Here is a 22,486-nt window from a genome sequence, read left to right on the forward strand (position 1 = left end):
AATCAGCATTTCTCTTGCTTCTCTGTGCGTAGGGAAGCTCAGCTTTAGTCACAGTAGCTCCCACAAGTGTCTCCTCAGTGTGTTCCCATTTCCTTAGAAACAGTGTATTTGCTGGGAGAAAAGTGCATTACTGTGCGCTTTCACCGTTCAGCAAATACATGTGAAGAAGCACAACGCTAGCAGATACGACCGTTTCTCGACGTTTTCTAACTCAGGGAACAAGTTGCACACTTCTGAGATGCATTTGGGCAACTTTGTCAGAAATGAGTTTTTTGCCTAAAGAGACATGCCTATTTGCACAGTAGTACAGATTCTGAGTATGTAACTGGGCTTACTGAAATCAGCATTTCTCTTGCTTCCCTGTGCGTAGGGAAGCTCAGTTTTAGTCACAGTAGCTCCCACAAGTGTCTCCTCAGTGTGTTCCCATTTCCTTAGAAACAGTGTGTTTGCTGGGAGAAAATTGCATTACTGTGCGCTTTCACCGTTCAGCAAATACATGTGTAGAAGCAAAGCGCTAGCAGATACGACCGTTTCACGACGTTTTCTAACTCAGGGAAGAAGTTGCACACTTCTGAGATGCTTTTGGGCAACATTGTCAGAAATGAGTTTTTTGCCTAAAGAGACATGCCTATTTGCGCAGTAGTACAGATTCTGAGTATGTAACTGGGCTTGATGAAATCAGCATTTCTCTTGCTTCCCTTGTGTAGGGAAGCTCAGTTTTAGTCACGGTAGCTCCCACAAGTGTCTCCTCAGTGTGTTCCCATTTCCTTAGAAACAGTGTATTTGCTGGGAGAAAAGTGCATTACTGTGCGCTTTCACCGTTCAGCAAATACATGTGTAGAAGCACAGCGCTAGCAGAAACGACCGTTTCTCGACGTTTTCTAACTCAGGGAACAAGTTGCACACTTCTGAGATGCATTTGGGCAACTTTGTCAGAAATGAGTTTTTTGCCTAAAGAGACATGCCTATTTGCGCAGTAGTACAGATTCTGAGTATGTAACTGGGCTTGATGAAATCAGCATTTCTCTTGCTTCCCTGTGCGTAGGGAAGCTCAGTTATAGTCACTGTAGCTCCCACAAGTGTCTCCTCAGTGTGTTCCCATTTCCTTAGAAACAGTGTATTTGCTGGGAGAAAAGTGCATTACTGTGCTCTTTCACCGTTCAGCAAATACATGTGTAGAAGCACAGCGCTGGCTGAAAGGACCGTTTCTCGACGTTTTCTAACTCAGGGAACAAGTTGCAAACTTCTGAGATGCATTTGGGCAACTTTGTCAGAAATGAGTTTTTTTGCCTACAGAGAGATGCCTATTTGCGCAGTAGTACAGATTCTGAGTATGTAACTGGGCTTGATGAAATCAGCATTTCTCTTGCTTCCCTGTGCGTAGGGAAGCTCAGTTTTAGTCACAGTAACTCCCACAAGTGTCTCCTCAGTGTGTTCCCATTTCCTTAGAAACAGTGTATTTGCTGGAAGAAAAGTGCATGGCTGTGCGCTTTCACTGTTCAGCAAAACATGTGTAGAAGCACAGCGCTAGCAGAAACGACCGTTTCTCGACGTTTTCTAACTCAGGGAACAAGTTGCACACTTCTGAGATGCATTTGGGCAACTTTGTCAGAAATGAGCTTTTTGCCTAAAGAGACATGCCTATTTGCGTAGTAGTACAGACTCTGAGTGTGTAACTGGGCTTGATGAAATCAGCATTTCTCTTGCTTCCCTGTGCGTAGGGAAGCTCAGTTTTAGTCACAGTAGCTCCCACAAGTGTCTCCTCAGTGTGTTCCCATTTCCTTAGAAACAGTGTGTTTGCTGGGAGAAAATTGCATTACTGTGCGCTTTCACCGTTCAGCAAATACATGTGTAGAAGCAAAGCGCTAGCAGATACGACCGTTTCACGACGTTTTCTAACTCAGGGAAGAAGTTGCACACTTCTGAGATGCTTTTGGGCAACTTTGTCAGAAATGAGTTTTTTGCCTAAAGAGACATGCCTATTTGCGCAGTAGTACAGATTCTGAGTATGTAACTGGGCTTGATGAAATCAGCATTTCTCTTGCTTCCCTGTGTGTAGGGAAGCTCAGTTTTAGTCACGTTAGCTCCCACAAGTGTCTCCTCAGTGTGTTCCCATTTCCTTAGAAACAGTGTATTTGCTGGGAGAAAAGTGCATTACTGTGCGCTTTCACCGTTCAGCAAATACATGTGTAGAAGCACAGCGCTAGCAGAAACGACCGTTTCTCGACGTTTTCTAACTCAGGGAACGAGTTGCACACTTCTGAGATGCATTTGGGCAACTTTGTCAGAAATGAGTTTTTTGCCTAAAGAGACATGCCTATTTGCGCAGTAGGACAGATTCTGAGTATGTAACTGGGCTTGATGAAATCAGCATTTCTCTTGCTTCCCTGTGCGTAGGGAAGCTCAGTTTCAGTCACAGTAGCTCCCACAAGTGTCTCCTCAGTGTGTTCCCATTTCCTTAGAAACAGTGTATTTGCTGGGAGAAAAGTGCATTACTGTGCGCTTTCACCGTTCAGCAAATACATGTGTAGAAGCACAGCGCTAGGAGAAAAGACCGTTTCTCGACGTTTTCTAACTCAAGGAACAAGTTGTACACTTCTGAGATGCATTTGGGCAACTTTGTCTGAAATGAGTTTTTTGCCTAAAGAGATATGCCTATTTGCGCAGTAGTACAGATTCTGAGTACGTAACTGGGCTTGATGAAATCAGCATTTCTCTTGCTTCTCTGTGCGTAGGGAAGCTCAGCTTTAGTCACAGTAGCTCCCACAAGTGTCTCCTCAGTGTGTTCCCATTTCCTTAGAAACAGTGTATTTGCTGGGAGAAAAGTGCATTACTGTGCGCTTTCACCGTTCAGCAAATACATGTGTAGAAGCACAGCGCTGGCAGAAAGGACCGTTTCTCGACGTTTTCTAACTCAGGGAACAAGTTGCACACTTCTGAGATGCATTTGGGCAACTTTGTCAGAAATGAGTTTTGTGCCTAAATAGACATGCCTATTTGCGCATTAGTATAGATTCTGAGTATGTAACTGGGCTTGATGAAATCAGCATTTCTCTTGCTTCCCTGTGCGTAGGAAAGCTCAGTTTTAGTCACAGTAGCTCCCACAAGTGTCTCCTGAGTGTGTTCCCATTTCCATAGAAACAGTGTATTTGCCGGGAGAAAAGTGCATTACTGTGCGCTTTCACCGTTCAGCAAATACATGTGTAGAAGCACAGCGCTAGCAGAAACGAACGTTTCTCGACGTTTTCTAACTCAGGGAACAAGTTGCACACTTCTGAGATGCATTTGGGCAACTTTGTCAGAAATGAGTTTTTTGCCTACAGATTCATGCCTATTTGCGCAGTAGTACAGATTCTGAGTACGTAACTGGGCTTGATGAAATCAGCATTTCTCTTGCTTCCCTGAGCGTAGGGAAGCTCAGTTTTAGTCACAGTAGCTCCCACAAGTGTCCCCTCAGTGTTTTCCCATTTCCTTAAAAACAGTGTATTTGCTGGGAGAAAAGTCCATTACTGTGCGCTTTCACCGTTCAGCAAATACATGTGTAGAAGCACAGCGCTGGCAGAAAAGACCGTTTCTCGACGTTTTCTAACTCAGGGAACAAGTTGCACACTTCTGAGATGCATTTGGGCAACTTTGTCAGTAATGAGTTTTTTGCCTAAAGAGACATGCCTATTTGCGCATGAGTACAGATTCTGAGTATGTAATTGGGCTTGATGAAATCAGCATTTCTCTTGCTTCCCTGTGCGTAGGGAAGCTCAGTTTCAGTCACAGTAGCTCCCACAAGTGTCTCCTCAGTGTGTTCCCATTTCCTTAGAAACAGTGTATTTGCTGGGAGAAAAGTGCATTACTGTGCGCTTTCACCGTTCAGCAAATACATGTGTAGAAGCACAGCGCTAGGAGAAAAGACCGTTTCTCGACGTTTTCTAACTCAAGGAACAAGTTGCACACTTCTGAGATGCATTTGGGCAACTTTGTCAGAAATGAGTTTTTTGCCTAAAGAGACATGCCTATTTGCGCAGTAGTACGGATTCTGAGTACGTAACTGGGCTTGATGAAATCAGCATTTCTCTTGCTTCCCTGTGCGTAGGGAAGCTCAGTTTTAGTCACAGTAGCTTCCACAAGTGTCTCCTCAGTGTGTTCCCATTTCCTTAGAAACAGTGTATTTGCTGGGAGAAAAGTGCATTACTGTCCGCTTTCACCGTTCAGCAAATACATGTGTAGAAGCACAGCGTTAGCAGAAACGACCGTTTCTTGACGTTTTCTAACTCAGGGAACAAGTTGCACACTTCTGAGATGCATTTGGGCAACTTTGTCAGAAATGAGTTTTTTGCCTAAAGAGACATGCCTATTTGCGCAGTAGTACAGATTCTGAGTATGTAACTGGGCTTGATGAAATCAGCATTTCTCTTGCTTCCCTGTGCGTAGGGAAGCTCAGTTTTAGTCACAGTAGCTCCCACAAGTGTCTCCTCAGTGTGTTCCCATTTCCTTAGAAACAATGTATTTGCTGGGAGAAAAGTGCATTACTGTGCGCTTTCACCGTTCAGCAAATACATGTGTAGAAGCACAGCGCTAGCAGAAACGAACGTTTCTCGACGTTTTCTAACTCATGGAACAAGTTGCACACTTCTGAGATGCATTTGGGCAACTTTGTCAGAAATGAGTTTTTTGCCTAAAGAGACATGCCTATTTGCGCAGTAGTACAGATTCTGAGTATGTAATTGGGCTTGATGAAATCAGCATTTCTCTTGCTTCCCTGTGCATAGGGAAGCTCAGTTTTAGTCACAGTAGCTCCCACAAGTGTCTCCTCAGTGTGTTCCCATTTCCTTAGAAACAGTGTATTTGCTGGGTAAAAAGTGCATTACTGTGCGCTTTCACCGTTCAGCAAATACATGTGTAGAAGCACAGCGCCAGCAGAAACGACCGTTTCTCGACGTTTTCTAACTCAGGGAACAAGTTGCACACTTCTAAGATGCATTTGGGCAACTTTGTCAGAAATGAGTTTTTTGCCTAAAGAGACATGCCTATTTGCGCAGTAGTACAGATTCTGAGTATGTAACTGGGCTTGTTGAAATCAGCATGTCTCTTGCTTCCCTGTGCGTAGGGAAGCTCAGTTTTAGTCACAGTAGCTCCCACAAGTGTCTCCTCAGTGTGTTCCCATTTCCATAGAAACAGTGTATTTGCTGGGAGAAAAGTGCATTACTGTGCGCTTTCACCGTTCAGCAAATACATGTGTAGAAGCACAGCGCTAGCAGAAACGACCGTTTCTCGACGTTTTCTAACTCAGGGAACAAGTTGCACACTTCTGAGATGCATTTGGGCAACTTTGTCAGAAATGAGTTTTTTGCCTAAAGAGACATGCCTATTTGCGCAGTAGTACAGATTCTGAGTATGTAACTGGGCTTGATGAAATCAGCATTTCTCTTGCTTCCCTGTGCGTAGGGAAGCTCAGTTTTAGTCACTGTAGCTCCCACAAGTGTCTCCTCAGTGCGTTCCCATTTCCTTAGAAACAGTGTATTTGCTGGGAGAAAAGTGCATTACTGTGTGCTGTCACCGTTCAGCAAATACATGTGTAGAAGCACAGCGCTAGCAGATACGACCGTTTCTCGCCGTTTTCTAACTCAGGGAACAAGTTGCACACTTCTGAGATGCATTTGGGCAACTTTGTCAGAAATGAGTTTTTTGCCTAAAGAGACATGCCTATTTGTGCAGTAGTACAGATTCTGAGTATGTAACTGGGCTTGATGAAATCAGCATTTCTCTTGCTTCCCTGTGCGTAGGGAAGCTCAGTTTTAGTCACAGTAGCTCCCACAAGTGTCTCCTCAGTGTGTACCCATTTCCTTAGAGACAGTGTATTTGCTGGGAGAAAAGTGCATTACTGTGCGCTTTCACCGTTCAGCAAATACATGTGTAGAAGCACAGTGCTAGCAGATACGAGCGTTTCTCGACGTTTTCTAACTCAGGGAACAAGTTGCACACTTCTGAGATGTATTTGGGCAACATTGTCAGAAATGAGTTTTGTGCCTAAAGAGACATGCCTATTTAGGCTGTAGTACAGATTCTGAGTATGTAACTAGGCTTGATGAAATCAGCATTTCTCTTGCTTCCCTGTGCGTAGGGAAGCTCAGTTTTAGTCACAGTAGCTCCCACAAGTGTCTCCTCAGTGTGTTCCCATTTCCTTAGAAACAGTGTATTTGCTGGGAGAAAACTGCATTACTGTGCGCTTTCACCGTTCAGCAAATACATGTGTAGAAGCACAGAGCTAGCAGAAACGAACGTTTCTCGAAGTTTTCTAACTCAGGGAACAAGTTGCACACTTCTGAGATGCATTTGGGCAACTTTGTCTGAAATGAGTTTTTTTGCCTAAAGAGACATGCCTATTTGCGCAGTAGTACAGATTCTGAGTACGTAACTGGGCTTGATGAAATCAGCATTTCTCTTGCTTCTCTCTGCGTAGGGAAGCTCAGTTTTAGTCACAGTAGCTCCCACAAGTGTCTCCTCAGTGTGTTCCCAGTTCCTTAGAAACAGTGTATTTGCTGGGAGAAAAGTACATTACTGTGCGCTTTCACCGTTCAGCAAATACATGTGTAGAAGCACAGCGCTAGCAGATACGACCGTTTCTCGACGTTTTCTAACTCAGGGAACAAGTTGCACACTTCTGAGATGCATTTGGGCAACTTTGTCAGAAATGAGTTTTGTGCCTAAATAGACATGCCTATTTGCGCAGTAGTACAGATTCTGAGTATGTAACTGGGCTTGATGAAATCAGCATTTTTCTTGCTTCCCTGTGTGTAGGGAAGCTCAGTTTTAGTCACAGTAGCTCCCACAAGTGTCTCCTCAGTATGTTCCCATTTCCATAGAAACAGTGTATTTGCTGGGAGAAAAGTGCATTACTGTGCGCTTTCACCGTTCAGCAAATACATGTGTAGAAGCACAGCGCTAGCAGAAACGAACGTTTCTCGACGTTTTCTAACTCAGGGAACAAGTTACACACTTCTGAGATGCATTTGGGCAACTTTGTCAGAAATGAGTTTTTTGCCTAAAGAGACATGCCTATTTGCGCAGTAGTACAGATTCTGAGTACGTAACTGGGCTTGATGAAATCAGCATTTCTCTTGCTTCCCTGTGCGTAGGGAAGCTCAGTTTTAGTCACAGTAGCTCCCACAAGTGTCTCCTCAGTGTGTTCCCATTTCCTTAGAAACAGTGTATTTGCTGGGAGAAAAGTGCATTACTGTGCGCTTTCACAGTTCAGCAAATACATGTGTAGAAGCACAGCGGTAGCAGATATGACCGTTTCTCGACATTTTCTAACTCAGGGAACAAGTTGCACACTTCTGAGATGCATTTGGGCAGCTTTGTCAGAAATGAGTTTTTTGCCTAAAGAGACATGCCTATTTGCGCAGTAGTACAGATTCTGAGTATGTAACTGAGCTTGATGAAATCAGCATTTCTCTTGCTTCCCTGTGCGTAGGGAAGCTCAGTTTTAGTCACAGTAGCTCCCACAAGTGTCTCCTCAGTGTGTTCCCACTTCCATAGAAACAGTGTATTTGCTGGGAGAAAAGTGCATTACTGTGCGCTTTCACCGTTCAGCAAATACATGTGTAGAAGCACAGCGCTAGCAGAAAAGACCGTTTCTCGACGTTTTCTAACTCAGGGAACAAGTTGCACACTTCTGAGATGCATTTGGGCAACTTTGTCAGAAATGAGTTTTTTGCCTAAAGAGACATGCCTATTTGCGCAGTAGTACAGATTCTGAGTATGTAACTGGGCTTGATGAAATCAGCATTTCTCTTGCTTCCCTGTGCGTAGGGAAGCTCAGTTTTAGTCACAGTAGCTCCCACAAGTGTCTCCTCAGTGTGTACCCATTTCCTTAGAGACAGTGTATTTGCTGGGAGAAAAGTGCATTACTGTGCGCTTTCACCGTTCAGCAAATACATGTGTAGAAGCACAGTGCTAGCAGATACGAGCGTTTCTCGACGTTTTCTAACTCAGGGAACAAGTTGCACACTTCTGAGATGTATTTGGGCAACATTGTCAGAAATGAGTTTTGTGCCTAAAGAGACATGCCTATTTAGGCTGTAGTACAGATTCTGAGTATGTAACTAGGCTTGATGAAATCAGCATTTCTCTTGCTTCCATGTCTGTAGGGAAGCTCAGTTTTAGTCACAGTAGCTCCCACAGATGTCTCCTCAGTGTGTTCCCATTTCCTTAGAAACAGTGTATTTGTTGGGAGAAAAGTGCATTACTGTGCGCTTTCACCGTTCAGCAAATACATGTGTAGAAGCACAGCACTAGCAGAAAAGACCGTTTCTCGACGTTTTCCAACTCAGGGAACAAGGTGCACACTTCTGAGATGCATTTGGGCAACTTTGTCAGAAATGAGTTTTTTGCCTAAAGAGACATGCCTATTTAGGCAGTAGTATAGATTCTGAGTATGTAACTAGACTTGATGATATCAGCATTTCTCTTGCTTCCCTGTGCGTAAGGAAGCTCAGTTTTAGTCACAGTAGCTCCCACAAGTGTCTCCTCAGTGTGTTCCCATTTCCTTAGAAACAGTGTATTTGCTGGGAGAAAAGTGCATTACTGTGCGCTTTCACAGTTCAGCAAATACATGTGTAGAAGCACAGCGGTAGCAGATACGACCGTTTCTCGACATTTTCTAACTCAGGGAACAAGTTGCACACTTCTGAGATGCATTTGGGCAGCTTTGTCAGAAATGAGTTTTTTGCCTAAAGAGACATGCCTATTTGCGCAGTAGTACAGATTCTGAGTATGTAACTGAGCTTGATGAAATCAGCATTTCTCTTGCTTCCCTGTGCGTAGGGAATCTCAGTTTTAGTCCCAGTAGCTCCCACAAGTGTCTCCTCAGTGTGTTCCCATTTTCTTAGAAACAGTGTATTTGCTGGGAGAAAAGTGCATTACTGTGCGCTTTCACCGTTCAGCAAATACATGTGTAGAAGCACAGCGCTAGCAGAAACGAACGTTTCTCGACGTTTTCTAACTCAGGGAACAAGTTGCACACTTCTGAGATGCATTTGGGCAACTTTGTCAGAAACGAGTTTTTTGCCTAAAGAGACATGCCTATTTGCGCAGTAGTACAGATTCTCAGTATGTAACTGGGCTTGATGAAATCAGCATTTCTCTTGTTTCCCTGTGCGTAGGGAAGCTCAGTTTTAGTCACTGTAACTCCCACAAGTGTCTCCTCAGTGTGTTCCCATTTCCTTAGAAACAGTGTATTTGCTGGGAGAAAAGTGCATTACTGTGAGCTTTCACCGTTCAGCAAATACATGTGTAGAAGCACAGCACTAGCAGAAATGAACGTTTCTCGACGTTTTCTAACTCAGAGAACAAGTTGCACACTTCTGAGATGCATTTGGGCAACTTTGTCAGAAATGAGTTTTTTGCCTACAAAGACATGCCTATTTGCGCAGTAGTACAGATTCTGAGTATGTAACTGGGCTTGATGAAATCAGCATTTCTCTTGCTTCCCTGTGCTTAGGGAAGCTCAGTTTTAGTCACAGTAGCTCCCACAAGTGTCTCCTCAGTGTGTTCCCAGTTCCTTAGAAACAGTGTATTTGCTGGGAGAAAAGTGCATTACTGTGCGCTTTCACCGTTCAGCAAATACATGTGTAGAAGCACAGCGCTAGCAGATACGACCGTTTCTCGACGTTTTCCAACTCAGGGAACAAGTTGCACACTTCTGAGATGCATTTGGGCAACTTTGTCAGAAATGAGTTTTGTGCCTAAATAGACATGCCTATTTGCGCAGTAGTACAGATTCTGAGTATGTAACTGGGCTTGATGAAATCAGCATTTCTCTTGCTTCCCTGTGCGTAGGGAAGCTCAGTTTTAGTCACAGTAGCTCCCACAAGTGTCTCCTCAGTATGTTCCCATTTCCATAGAAACAGTGTATTTGCTGGGAGAAAAGTGCATTACTGTGCGCTTTCACCGTTCAGCAAATACATGTGTAGAAGCACAGCGCTAGCAGAAAGGAACGTTTCTCGACGTTTTCTAACTCAGGGAACAAGTTACACACTTCTGAGATGCATTTGGGCAACTTTGTCAGCAATGAGTTTTTTGCCTAAAGAGACATGCCTATTTGCGCAGTAGTACAGATTCTGAGTACGTAACTGGGCTTGATGAAATCAGCATTTCTCTTGCTTCCCTGTGCGTAGGGAAGCTCAGTTTTAGTCACAGTAGCTCCCACAAGTGTCTCCTCAGTGTGTTCCCATTTCCTTAGAAACAGTGTATTTGCTGGGAGAAAAGTGCATTACTGTGCGCTTTCACAGTTCAGCAAATACATGTGTAGAAGCACAGCGGTAGCAGATATGACCGTTTCTCGACATTTTCTAACTCAGGGAACAAGTTGCACACTTCTGAGATGCATTTGGGCAGCTTTGTCAGAAATGAGTTTTTTGCCTAAAGAGACATGCCTATTTGCGCAGTAGTACAGATTCTGAGTATGTAACTGAGCTTGATGAAATCAGCATTTCTCTTGCTTCCCTGTGCGTAGGGAAGCTCAGTTTTAGTCACAGTAGCTCCCACAAGTGTCTCCTCAGTGTGTTCCCACTTCCATAGAAACAGTGTATTTGCTGGGAGAAAAGTGCATTACTGTGCGCTTTCACCGTTCAGCAAATACATGTGTAGAAGCACAGCGCTAGCAGAAACGAACGTTTCTCGACGTTTTCCAACTCAGGGAACAAGTTGCACACTTCTGAGATGCATTTGGGCAACTTTGTGAGAAATGAGTTTTTTGCCTAAAGAGACATGCCTATTTAGGCAGTAGTACAGATTCTGAGTATGTAACTAGGCTTGATGAAATCAGCATTTCTCTTGCTTCCCTGTGCGTAGGGAAGCTCAGTTTTAGTCACTGTAGCTCCCACAAGTGTCTCCTCAGTGTGTTCCCATTTCCTTAGAAACAATGTATTTGCTGGGAGAAAAGTGCATTACTGTGCGCTTTCACCGTTCAGCAAATACATGTGTAGAAGCACAGCGCTAGCAGAAGCGAACGTTTCTCGACGTTTTCTAACTCAGGGAACAAGTTGCACACTTCTGAGATGCATTTGGGCAACTTTGTCAGAAATGAGTTTTTTGCCTAAAGAGACATGCCTATTTGCGCAGTAGTACAGATTCTGAGTATGTAACTAGGCTTGATGAAATCAGCATTTCTCTTGCTTCCCTGTCCGTAGGGAAGCTCAGTTTTAGTCACAGTAGCTCCCACAAGTGTCTCCTCAGTGTGTTCCCATTTCCTTAGAAACAGTGTATTTGTTGGGAGAAAAGTGCATTACTGTGCGCTTTCACCGTTCAGCAAATACATGTGTAGAAGCACAGCGCTAGCAGAAACGAACGTTTCTCGACGTTTTCTAACTCAGGGAACAAGTTGCACACTTCTGAGATGCATTTGGGCAGCTTTGTCAGAAATGAGTTTTTTGCCTAAAGAGACATGCCTATTTAGGCAGTAGTGCAGATTCTGAGTATCTAACTGGGCTTGATGAAATCAGCATTTCTCTTGCTTCCCTGTGCGTAGGGAAGCTCAGTTTTAGTCACAGTAGCTCCCACAAGTGTCTCCTCAGTGTGTTCCCATTTCCTTAGAAACAGTGTATTTGCTGGGAGAAAAGTGCATTACTGTGCGCTTTCACCGTTCAGCAAATACATGTGTAGAAGCACAGCGCTAGCAGAAACGAACGTTTCTCGAACTTTTCTAACTCAGGGAACAAGTTGCACACTTCTGAGATGTATTTGGGCACCTTTGTTAGAAATGAGTTTTTTGCCTCAAGAGACATGCCTATTTAGGCAGTAGTACAGATTCTGAGTATGTAACTAGGCTTGATGAAATCAGCATTTTTCTTGCTTCCCTGTGCGTAGGGAAGCTCAGTTTTAGTCACTGTAGCTCCCACAAGTGTCTCCTCAGTGTGTTCCCATTTCCTTAGAAACAGTGTATTTGCTGGGAGAAAAGTGCATTACTGTGCGCTTTCACCGTTCAGCAAATACATGTGTAGAAGCACAGCGCTAGCAGAAGCGAACGTTTCTCGACGTTTTCTATCTCAGGGAACAAGTTGCACACTTCTGAGATGCATTTGGGCAACTTTGTCAGAAATGAGTTTTTTGCCTAAAGAGACATGCCTATTTGCGCAGTAGTATAGATTCTGAGTACGTAACTAGGCTTGATGAAATCAGCATTTCTCTTGCTTCCATGTCTGTAGGGAAGCTCAGTTTTAGTCACAGTAGCTCCCACAGATGTCTCCTCAGTGTGTTCCCATTTCCTTAGAAACAGTGTATTTGTTGGGAGAAAAGTGCATTACTGTGCGCTTTCACCGTTCAGCAAATACATGTGTAGAAGCACAGCACTAGCAGAAAAGACCGTTTCTCGACGTTTTCCAACTCAGGGAACAAGGTGCACACTTCTGAGATGCATTTGGGCAACTTTGTCAGAAATGAGTTTTTTGCCTAAAGAGACATGCCTATTTAGGCAGTAGTATAGATTCTGAGTATGTAACTAGACTTGATGATATCAGCATTTCTCTTGCTTCCCTGTGCGTAAGGAAGCTCAGTTTTAGTCACAGTAGCTCCCACAAGTGTCTCCTCAGTGTGTTCCCATTTCCTTAGAAACAGTGTATTTGCTGGGAGAAAAGTGCATTACTGTGCGCTTTCACAGTTCAGCAAATACATGTGTAGAAGCACAGCGGTAGCAGATACGACCGTTTCTCGACATTTTCTAACTCAGGGAACAAGTTGCACACTTCTGAGATGCATTTGGGCAGCTTTGTCAGAAATGAGTTTTTTGCCTAAAGAGACATGCCTATTTGCGCAGTAGTACAGATTCTGAGTATGTAACTGAGCTTGATGAAATCAGCATTTCTCTTGCTTCCCTGTGCGTAGGGAAGCTCAGTTTTAGTCACTGTAGCTCCCACAAGTGTCTCCTCAGTGTGTTCCCATTTCCTTAGAAACAGTGTATTTGCTGGGAGAAAAGTGCATTACTGTGCGCTTTCACCGTTCAGCAAATACATGTGTAGAAGCACAGCGCTAGCAGAAAAGACCGTTTCTCGACGTTTTCTAACTCAGGGAACGAGTTGCACACTTCTGAGATGCATTTGGGCAACGTTGTCAGATATGAGTTTTTTCCCTACAGAGACATGCCTATTTGCGCAGTAGTACAGATTCTGAGTATGTAACTGGGCTTGATGAAATCAGCATTTCTCTTGCTTCCCTGTGCGTAGGGAATCTCAGTTTTAGTCCCAGTAGCTCCCACAAGTGTCTCCTCAGTGTGTTCCCATTTTCTTAGAAACAGTGTATTTGCTGGGAGAAAAGTGCATTACTGTGCGCTTTCACCGTTCAGCAAATACATGTGTAGAAGCACAGCGCTAGCAGAAACGAACGTTTCTCGACGTTTTCTAACTCAGGGAACAAGTTGCACACTTCTGAGATGCATTTGGGCAACTTTGTCAGAAACGTGATTTTTGCCTAAAGAGACATGCCTATTTGCGCAGTAGTACAGATTCTGAGTATGTAACTGGGCTTGATGAAATCAGCATTTCTCTTGTTTCCCTGTGCGTAGGGAAGCTCAGTTTTAGTCACTGTAACTCCCACAAGTGTCTCCTCAGTGTGTTCCCATTTCCTTAGAAACAGTGTATTTGCTGGGAGAAAAGTGCATTACTGTGAGCTTTCACCGTTCAGCAAATACATGTGTAGAAGCACAGCACTAGCAGAAATGAACGTTTCTCGACGTTTTCTAACTCAGAGAACAAGTTGCACACTTCTGAGATGCATTTGGGCAACTTTGTCAGAAATGAGTTTTTTGCCTACAAAGACATGCCTATTTGCGCAGTAGTACAGATTCTGAGTATGTAACTGGGCTTGATGAAATCAGCATTTCTCTTGCTTCCCTGTGCTTAGGGAAGCACAGTTTTAGTCACAGTAGCTCCCACAAGTGTCTCCTCAGTGTGTTCCCATTTCCTTAGAAACAGTGTATTTGCTGGGAGAAAAGTGCATTACTGTGCGCTTTCACCGTTCAGCAAATACATGTGTAGAAGCACAGCCCAAGCAGAAACGAACATTTCTCGACCTTTTCTAACTCAGGGAACAAGTTGCACACTTCTGAGATGCATTTGGGCAACTTTGTCAGAAATGAGTTTTTTGCCTACAGAGACATGCCTACTTGCGCAGTAGTACAGATTCTGAGTATGTAACTGGGCTTGATGAAATCAGCATTTCTCTTGCTTCCCTGTGCGTAGGTGTAATAAACATGTCAGGGCTTGTTTCAAAGCCCAGTGTAGGAAGCAGCTACATGTCAGGGCTTGTTTCAAAGCCCAGCGTAGAAAATAGCTGACAGCCCAAAAAGCTGACGTCTGACCAGATGTGTGAGTGATAGATAAAACCTTAGTAGTAAGTTCTGACCTAGGAGCAGCCACGACTGCAAGTTGGTGATAAGAGTGCCGCAGAAAGCTAGATGTGTGAATTAGAGAGGGTAAGGCTAAAGTAAGTATAAAAACCCTGAGAAGAAGCAGCCAGCTCTCTTCGCTCTTCGATCTCCTCTTCGCTCGCTAGCTCTCTCTCTCTGGCTGTCACCATGATTACGTAAAATGCTACCAGCCGATGGGCGCTCTCCCAGGACAGAGCGGACAGACATGCTGTCAGATAACAACCCGAGAACTGTTTCAAGTCGCAGCAGCGAACCTGTTCGACAGAACTTCGAGATATCAGGTCATATACCCTAAGGGCATAAGCTCCCAGAACATTGATATTATAAGATGCTAAATGCTACTCCTATTAGAATTAAGATAATTTTAAGAGTGTAATGAAATGGTATTGGTGGCTTGGCCTTGCAGCCTTAGCCGCTGCCTTTTGTTGTAGTTGCCTTTGTATTGCTAATAAACCTCTCTTGCTAAATCGTACCACTTGCTCTTGGCCTGACTCTTTTGTTCCGGATTCTGAGTGTAAACTCTCTGCTCGCGACAGCTGGCGTAGTCGGCAGGATCTGGAACAAGGCTGGGGAGAGGATTATTTTATGCTAACTTTCCCCAATTTTCAAAAGGCTTGCATGTAATCTGGCTGAAAACTTATATCGAGTTACCAGGTGATTACCGGACTCCTCGATGATAGGAGCGGGGAAAGCCTGGGTCCGAAAACACCACCCTCCCTAAGGGTGCGGAAGTAGGACGAACTCAGTGCCCGATGCCAACTTAAGAGCTGGTAAATGGCACAGAGGAAAGAAACTCAATATAAGGCAACTAAAATTCAAACAAATGCTGAAATTTTTCAGTAAACGAATTGAAATATTGGCCGATCTAAAATTTGAAAAATTAATCAAGAGCACTCAAACGAGTAACCTTCAGTGGTACCTTAGGAAAAGAGAGATTAAACTGCTATACTGGTTGGCAAATAAGCTGTGGAAATGAAGTCTTTAATTAAGAAAATGAGAGGTTTACATCTAATTCCAGCCACAGGAAGCCCCCCAGAAACTGCAGAAGAATAGAAATGGTTGGGAACAGCCCAGGCAGTTAAAAATAGAATTGGCATGAAACCTACTGATGTAAGAATAGATCTTATTGACCCATCAGTAGTGCAACCGCTGGTGAACAGGCGCCTAAGAATGAAGTACCAGCAATTTTGGTGAAAACTATACAGGATATAGACAAGGACCGAATTATGGGCAAAAGGCTAGCCATGAATATAGTGAGGAAACAGAAGAACCTGGCCAGTTCATCTGAACCCTCATACTCTTTCCCGGTAGTAACCACAAGTAAAAGGACTCCAATCAGGAACATTGCCAGTCGTCTGAATCCCCTCAGCGATGGCAGACAGCCCCACTATACCCTGGGAACAGAGGTCAAGGAGTCCAGACCATACTCCCCACAGGAGATGGCAGATTTAAGACGGGAATATGCCCAAAATGGTCAGAAAGATGCACAATACATGGTCAGATTGTGGGAAAAAGGGGTTGACACAATCATTCTAACAGAACAGGAGATGGGACGAATTAGGGGAATCATAGAAAACCCGTCTATCTATGAAGCATTGGAACATGTGTTGGACACCGCTAAAGGTGACACACACCCACTCCTGGATTGGATAACTGCAGCCTGGCACTTAGCTTTCCCCACCCTAGATCTAACACAATTTGAAACAGCAGGTAGATGGACAACTTATGCAGAGGCAATTAACATTTGCAGAAAACTGGGTATTCTATGGTTCATATATAATGAGGCTAACACACCCCAGGCAGCACCATTTTTGCCATCCTTCAAGCGAATTATAGTTAAAGGAGCTCCACAACATCTGAAGATGAGCTTGACAGGAAGCATTAAGGGCTGCCAAACAGTGGCAGAAGCTATTAATTTCTTTAAAGGCTTCAGAGAATTAGAACAAGAACGAGTGGTATCTTTCCAAGCGAAAGTCAAACCTAGACAGCAAAAACCAAGATTCAGACCATTCCAGAATATCAAATTAAAACCCTTTGGCAGACAAGATCTCCAAATGCCTATACGACCTAAAAATAAGTCCGGCATGTTCAATAGTTTCAGGGGCACGCCGATAAGACCTTTTAACAACTATTCCAACCGCCCAAGAGCGGTGATAAGACCTTTCCTGAGGACAAGACCTTTTTTAGTCAACGGGGGCCGCAGGGCCCCTCACCCACAAGCACAAGTCAGACAATGGCAACGGAACCAGAATGGCAGGACCTAGACTCCAGACCATTTGTTAACTTCCCAATAGATATAAATGGAAAATTACAACCAGTAAGGTGGCTACTAGATACAGGAAGTCAAATTAGTATTATAAACTGCCACCCAAATCAAAACAAAGGATTTAAAAATATACAGGTACAAGGAGTAAATTCAACTAAAACAGTACCAGTTATTAAGGTAACAGTAGACTTATTTGGTAAAAAATATGAGTTAGACATGGCAAGCTTTACTGCACCCTCAAGTGTTTTAGGAATAGATCATATTAAGATGCTTTTTCCAAAATTTTTGCAAATCAAAAACATTAAAAAATTCTTCACTAATTTAGCAGAAGTAAAAATAGAACCCGTAAGGTTACCAGAAATCAAGCCCTCCTTCACCCCACAATATCCTATAAAAGGGGGAATAGAGGACATTACAAACACCTTAAAGGAACTGCTTAAAGAAGGCATAGTGACACCTACCCAAAGCTTTAATTATAATTCACCCGTTTGGCCAGTATTAAAGCCAAATGGCAAATGGAGATTTACAGTAGATTATAGAAAAATTAATGAATTAAGTCCAAAAATGCCAGGAACCTTACCTGACATTGAGGATATATTTTTAAGAATAAGACAAGCAGCACCAAAGTGGATGGCAACTATAGATCTCTCAGATATGTTCTTTGGAATACCATTGCACCCAGCATCACAAGAAATAACAACTTTTACCTGGCAGTCAAAACAATATAAATTTTTAAGACTGCCTCAAGGCTATTTAAACAGTCCCATTATAGCCCACACCACCCTAATGAAAACCCTGGAGGACTTTGATAATCAGGGGGTGGAGTTAGTATCTTATATTGATGATTTGATGATTTATGGACAGGACAAAGACAAAATTCAAGATACAGTAAAAAATTTAATACAACATTTAAGAGATAAAGGATGGACTATTAATCAAACCAAGGTTCAAGGACCTAGCAAACAAGTAAAATTTCTAGGAATACATTGGTCCACAGAAGGACCTAAAATACCAGAAGAAGTTATTAGTAAACTAGATACTCTGGAACAGCCTAAAAATAAGCAGCAGGTGCAGCATCTGATAGGACTGTTTGGCTACTGGCGACAACACATTCCTTATCAGCAACTCCTACTGCAGCCTCTTTACAAAATTATCAAAAAAGCTCAAGACTTTGAATGGTCAGAAGCACAGGAACGGGCGGTCAGAACCATGATTGACCTAATCAGACAGTATCAATCCCTTGGCTATATTAAAAGGAAGATACAGTAATAATAGAAGTATTGTATACAAAGGGATATGGTAATTGGAATATCTTCGCAAAAGGAAGTAGATTAACACCAATTGGCTTTTACTGCAAAAAGTTCCCATGGTCAGAAAATAAATACTCTCTATTTGAGAGGACCATCTGGGCCACATATGAGGCATGCAGAACTGCCCACTCACTAATAAAGAATAACCCAACTGTGATCCGAACAGAAATGCCCATTATAGACTGGATTAAAGCACCTGGAGAGGCCTGGGCAGGACTACCCATGGAAGGCAAAGTACTTCACTGGAAGTGGTACCTGTCAGACTTTTTCAGACACAATAAAGTATCAACCCAGGGTCGTATATCCCAAGCCTCAGAAGAAGTTCTGAGATCAGGGAATACAGAAAACCCAACCTGGTTGATACCACCCAGTCTTATACCTGAGGGCGCTGAACCTGGCCCAGATCAGACCATTGGTCTGTGGGGCACTAAGGAGTTCAGCAAGAATATACCTAATGCATGGTTTACGGATGGGTCATCAACAACTACTAATAATATAGTGAAGTGGAAAGCTGCAGCCTACAGGCCAGAAGATGGTAAGGTCATAACTGACCAAGGAACTGGGAAGTCAGCGCAACACGCAGAAGTAATTGCAGCATTATTGGCGGCTAGACAAACAAAGCAGGAAAATAGGATATGTTCCCCACTATATGGATGGTGGGAATGGTTTAAAGAAATGGTAATGGTAGCAGGCATTGCTATTGTTGTCATTATTCTTGCAAAATTTGCTTTATCATGCAGAAATAGAAGAAAATATGCCAAACTTCGGAAAAGGACCCAGTGGGAGACGGTGTGACCTGTTACAGCGCAATGGACCCCGCATTTTCATCTCACACTTCTACCACAGGCATTTTGACCAAATCAATGATACCCCAAATAGCTTACAATCATGGGCAATTAGAACCCTGATAGCACCAATGATGGATGAAATGTTATTAGAATTTGCAGCTTTTAAAACATGGTATGAAATGAATAGAAGATATAGAATTTTAAAACGTTTGCATATGGAAGCTAAGTTAAGGAAACCATTTACTTTAATTACTAGAAGTTTGTGTCATTATGACTTTGTAAACCCCAGCCCTGCGAGGCAACTGTTTAACCATCAATAACCAACAATTGATGGCTTGACCAGGATGACACCTTTCATGTTGACATCATTTCAGGTGTCAGGGGGTGGAATGTAATAAACATGTCAGGGCTTGTTTCAAAGCCCAGTGTAGGAAGCAGCTACATGTCAGGGCTTGTTTCAAAGCCCAGCGTAGAAAATAGCTGACAGCCCAAAAAGCTGACGTCTGACCAGATGTGTGAGTGATAGATAAAACCTTAGTAGTAAGTTCTGACCTAGGAGCAGCCACGACTGCAAGTTGGTGATAAGAGTGCCGCAGAAAGCTAGATGTGTGAATTAGAGAGGGTAAGGCTAAAGTAAGTATAAAAACCCTGAGAAGAAGCAGCCAGCTCTCTTCGCTCTTCGATCTCCTCTTCGCTCGCTAGCTCTCTCTCTCTCTCTCGCTGTCACCATGATTACCTAAAATGCTACCAGCCGATGGGCGCTCTCCCAGGACAGAGCGGACAGACATGCTGTCAGATAACAACCCGAGAACTGTTTCAAGTCGCAGCAGCGAACCTGTTCGACAGAACTTCAAGATATCAGGTCGTATACCCTAAGGGCATAAGCTCCCAGAACATTGATATTATAAGATGCTAAATGCTACTCCTATTAGAATTAAGATAGTTTTAAGAGTGTAATGAAATGGTATTGGTGGCTTGGCCTTGCAGCCTTAGCCGCTGCCTTTTGTTGTAGTTGCCTTTGTATTGCTAATAAACCTCTCTTGCTAAATCATACCACTTGCTCTTGGCCTGACTCTTTTGTTCCGGATTCTGAGTGTAAACTCTATGCTCGCGACAGTAGGGAAGCTCAGTTTTAGTCACAGTAGCTCCCAAAAGTGTCTCCTCAGTGTGTTCCCATTTCCTTAGAAACAGTGTATTTGCTTGGAGAAAAGTGCATTACTGTGCGCTTTCACAGTTCAGCAAATACATGTGTAGGAGCACAGCGCTAGCAGAATCGAACGTTTCTCGACGTTTTCTAACTCAGAGAATAAGTTGCACACTTCTAAGATGCATTTGGGCAACTTTGTCAGAAATGAGTTTTTTGCCTAAAGAGACATGCCTATTTGCGCAGTAGTACAGATTCTGAGTACGTAACTGGGATTGATGAAATCAGCATTTCTCTTGCTTCCCTGTGCGTAGGGAAGCTCAGTTTTAGTCACAGCAGCTCCCACAAGTGTCTCCTCAGTGTGTTCCCATTTCCTTAGAAACAGTGTATTTGTTGGGAGAAAAGTGCATTACTGTGCGCTTTCACCGTTCAGCAAATACATGTGTAGAAGCACAGCACTAGCAGAAACGAACGTTTCTCGACGTTTTCCAACTCAGGGAACAAGTTGCACACTTCTGAGATGCATTTGGGCAACTTTGTGAGAAATGAGTTTTTTGCCTAGAGAGACATGCCTATTTAGGCAGTAGTACAGATTCTGAGTATGTAACTAGGATTGATGAAATCAGCATTTCTCTTGCTTCCCTGTGCGTAGGGAAGCTTAGTTTTAGTCACTGTAGCTCCCACAAGTATCTCTTCAGTGTGTTCCCATTTCCTTAGAAACAGTGTATTTGCTGGGAGAAAAGTGCATTACTGTGCGCTTTCACCGTTCAGCAAATACATGTGTAGAAGCACAGCGCTAGCAGAAGCGAACGTTTCTCGACGTTTTCTAACTCAGGGAACAAGTTGCACACTTCTGAGATGCATTTGGGCAACTTTGTGAGAAATGAGTTTTTTGCCTAAAGAGACATGCCTGTTTAGGCAGTAGTACAGATTCTGAGTATGTAACTAGGCTTGATGAAATCAGCATTTCTCTTGCTTCCCTGTGCGTAGGGAAGCTCAGTTTTAGTCACTGTAGCTCCCACAAGTGTCTCCTCAGTGTGTTCCCATTTCCTTAGAAACAGTGTATTTGTTGGGAGAAAAGTGCATTACTGTGCACTTTCACCGTTCAGCAAATGCATGTGTAGAAGCACAGCGCTAGCAGAAGCGAACGTTTCTCGACGTTTTCTAACTCAGGGAACAAGTTGCACACTTCTGAGATGCATTTGGGCAACTTTTTCAGAAATGAGTTTTTTGCCTAAAGAGACATGCCTATTTGCGCAGTAGTACAGATTCTGAGTATGTAACTGGGCTTGATGAAATCAGCATTTCTCTTGCTTCCCTGTGCGTAGGGAAGCTCAGTTTTAGTCACTGTAGCTCCCACAAGTGTCTCCTCAGTGTGTTCCCATTTCATTAGAAACAGTGTATTTGCTGGGAGAAAAGTGCATTACTGGGCGCTTTCACCGTTCAGCAAATACATGTGTAGAAGCACAGCGCTAGCAGAAAAGACCGTTTCAAGCCGTTTTCTAACTCAGGGAACAAGTTGCACACTTCTGAGATGCATTTGGGCAACTTTGTCAGAAATGAGTTTTTTGCCTAAAGAGACATGCCTATTTGCGCAGTAGTACAGATTCTGAGTATGTAAATGGGCTTGATGAAATCAGCATTTCTCTTGCTTCCCTGTGCGTAGGGAAGCTCAGTTTTAGTCACAGTAGCTCCCACAAGTGTCTCCTCAGTGTGTTCCCATTTCCTTAGAGACAGTGGATTTGCTGGGAGAAAAGTGCATTACTGTGCGCTTTCACCGTTCAGCAGATACATGTGTAGAAGCACAGCGCTAGCAGATACGACCGTTTCTCGACGTTTTCTAACTCAGGGAACAAGGTGCACAATTCTGAGATGCATTTGGGCAACATTGTCAGAAATGAGTTTTGTGCCTAAAGAGACATGCCTATTTAGGCTTTAGTACAGATTCTGAGTATGTAACTAGGCTTGATGAAATCAGCATTTCTCTTGATTCCCTGTGCGTATGGAAGCTCAGTTTTAGTCACAGTAGCTCCCACAAGTGTCTCCTCAGTGTGTTCCCATTTCCTTAGAAACAGTGTATTTGCTGGGAGAAAAGTGCATTACTGTGCGCTTTCACCGTTCAGCAAATACATGTGTAGAAGCACAGCGCTAGCAGAAACGAACGTTTCTCGACGTTTTCCAACTCAGGGAACAAGTTGCACACTTCTGAGATGCATTTGGGCAACTTTGTGAGAAATGAGTTTTTTGCCTAAAGAGACATGCCTATTTAGGCAGTAGTACAGATTCTGAGTACGTAACTAGGATTGATGAAATCAGCATTTCTCTTGCTTCCCTGTGCGTAGGGAAGCTCAGTTTTAGTCTCTGTAGCTCCCACAAGTGTCTCCTCAGTGTGTTCCCATTTCCTTAGAAACAGTGTATTTGCTGGGAGAAAAGTGCATTACTGTGCGCTTTCACCGTTCAGCAAATACATGTGTAGAAGCACAGCGCTAGCGGAAGCGAACGTTTCTCGACATTTTCTAACTCAGGGAACAAGTTGCACACTTCTGAGATGCATTTGGGCAG

The sequence above is a fragment of the Acomys minous genome, assembly GCF_964271855.1.
Source record: "Acomys minous genome assembly, chromosome: 5".
NCBI classification, from domain to species: Eukaryota; Metazoa; Chordata; class Mammalia; order Rodentia; family Muridae; genus Acomys; species Acomys minous.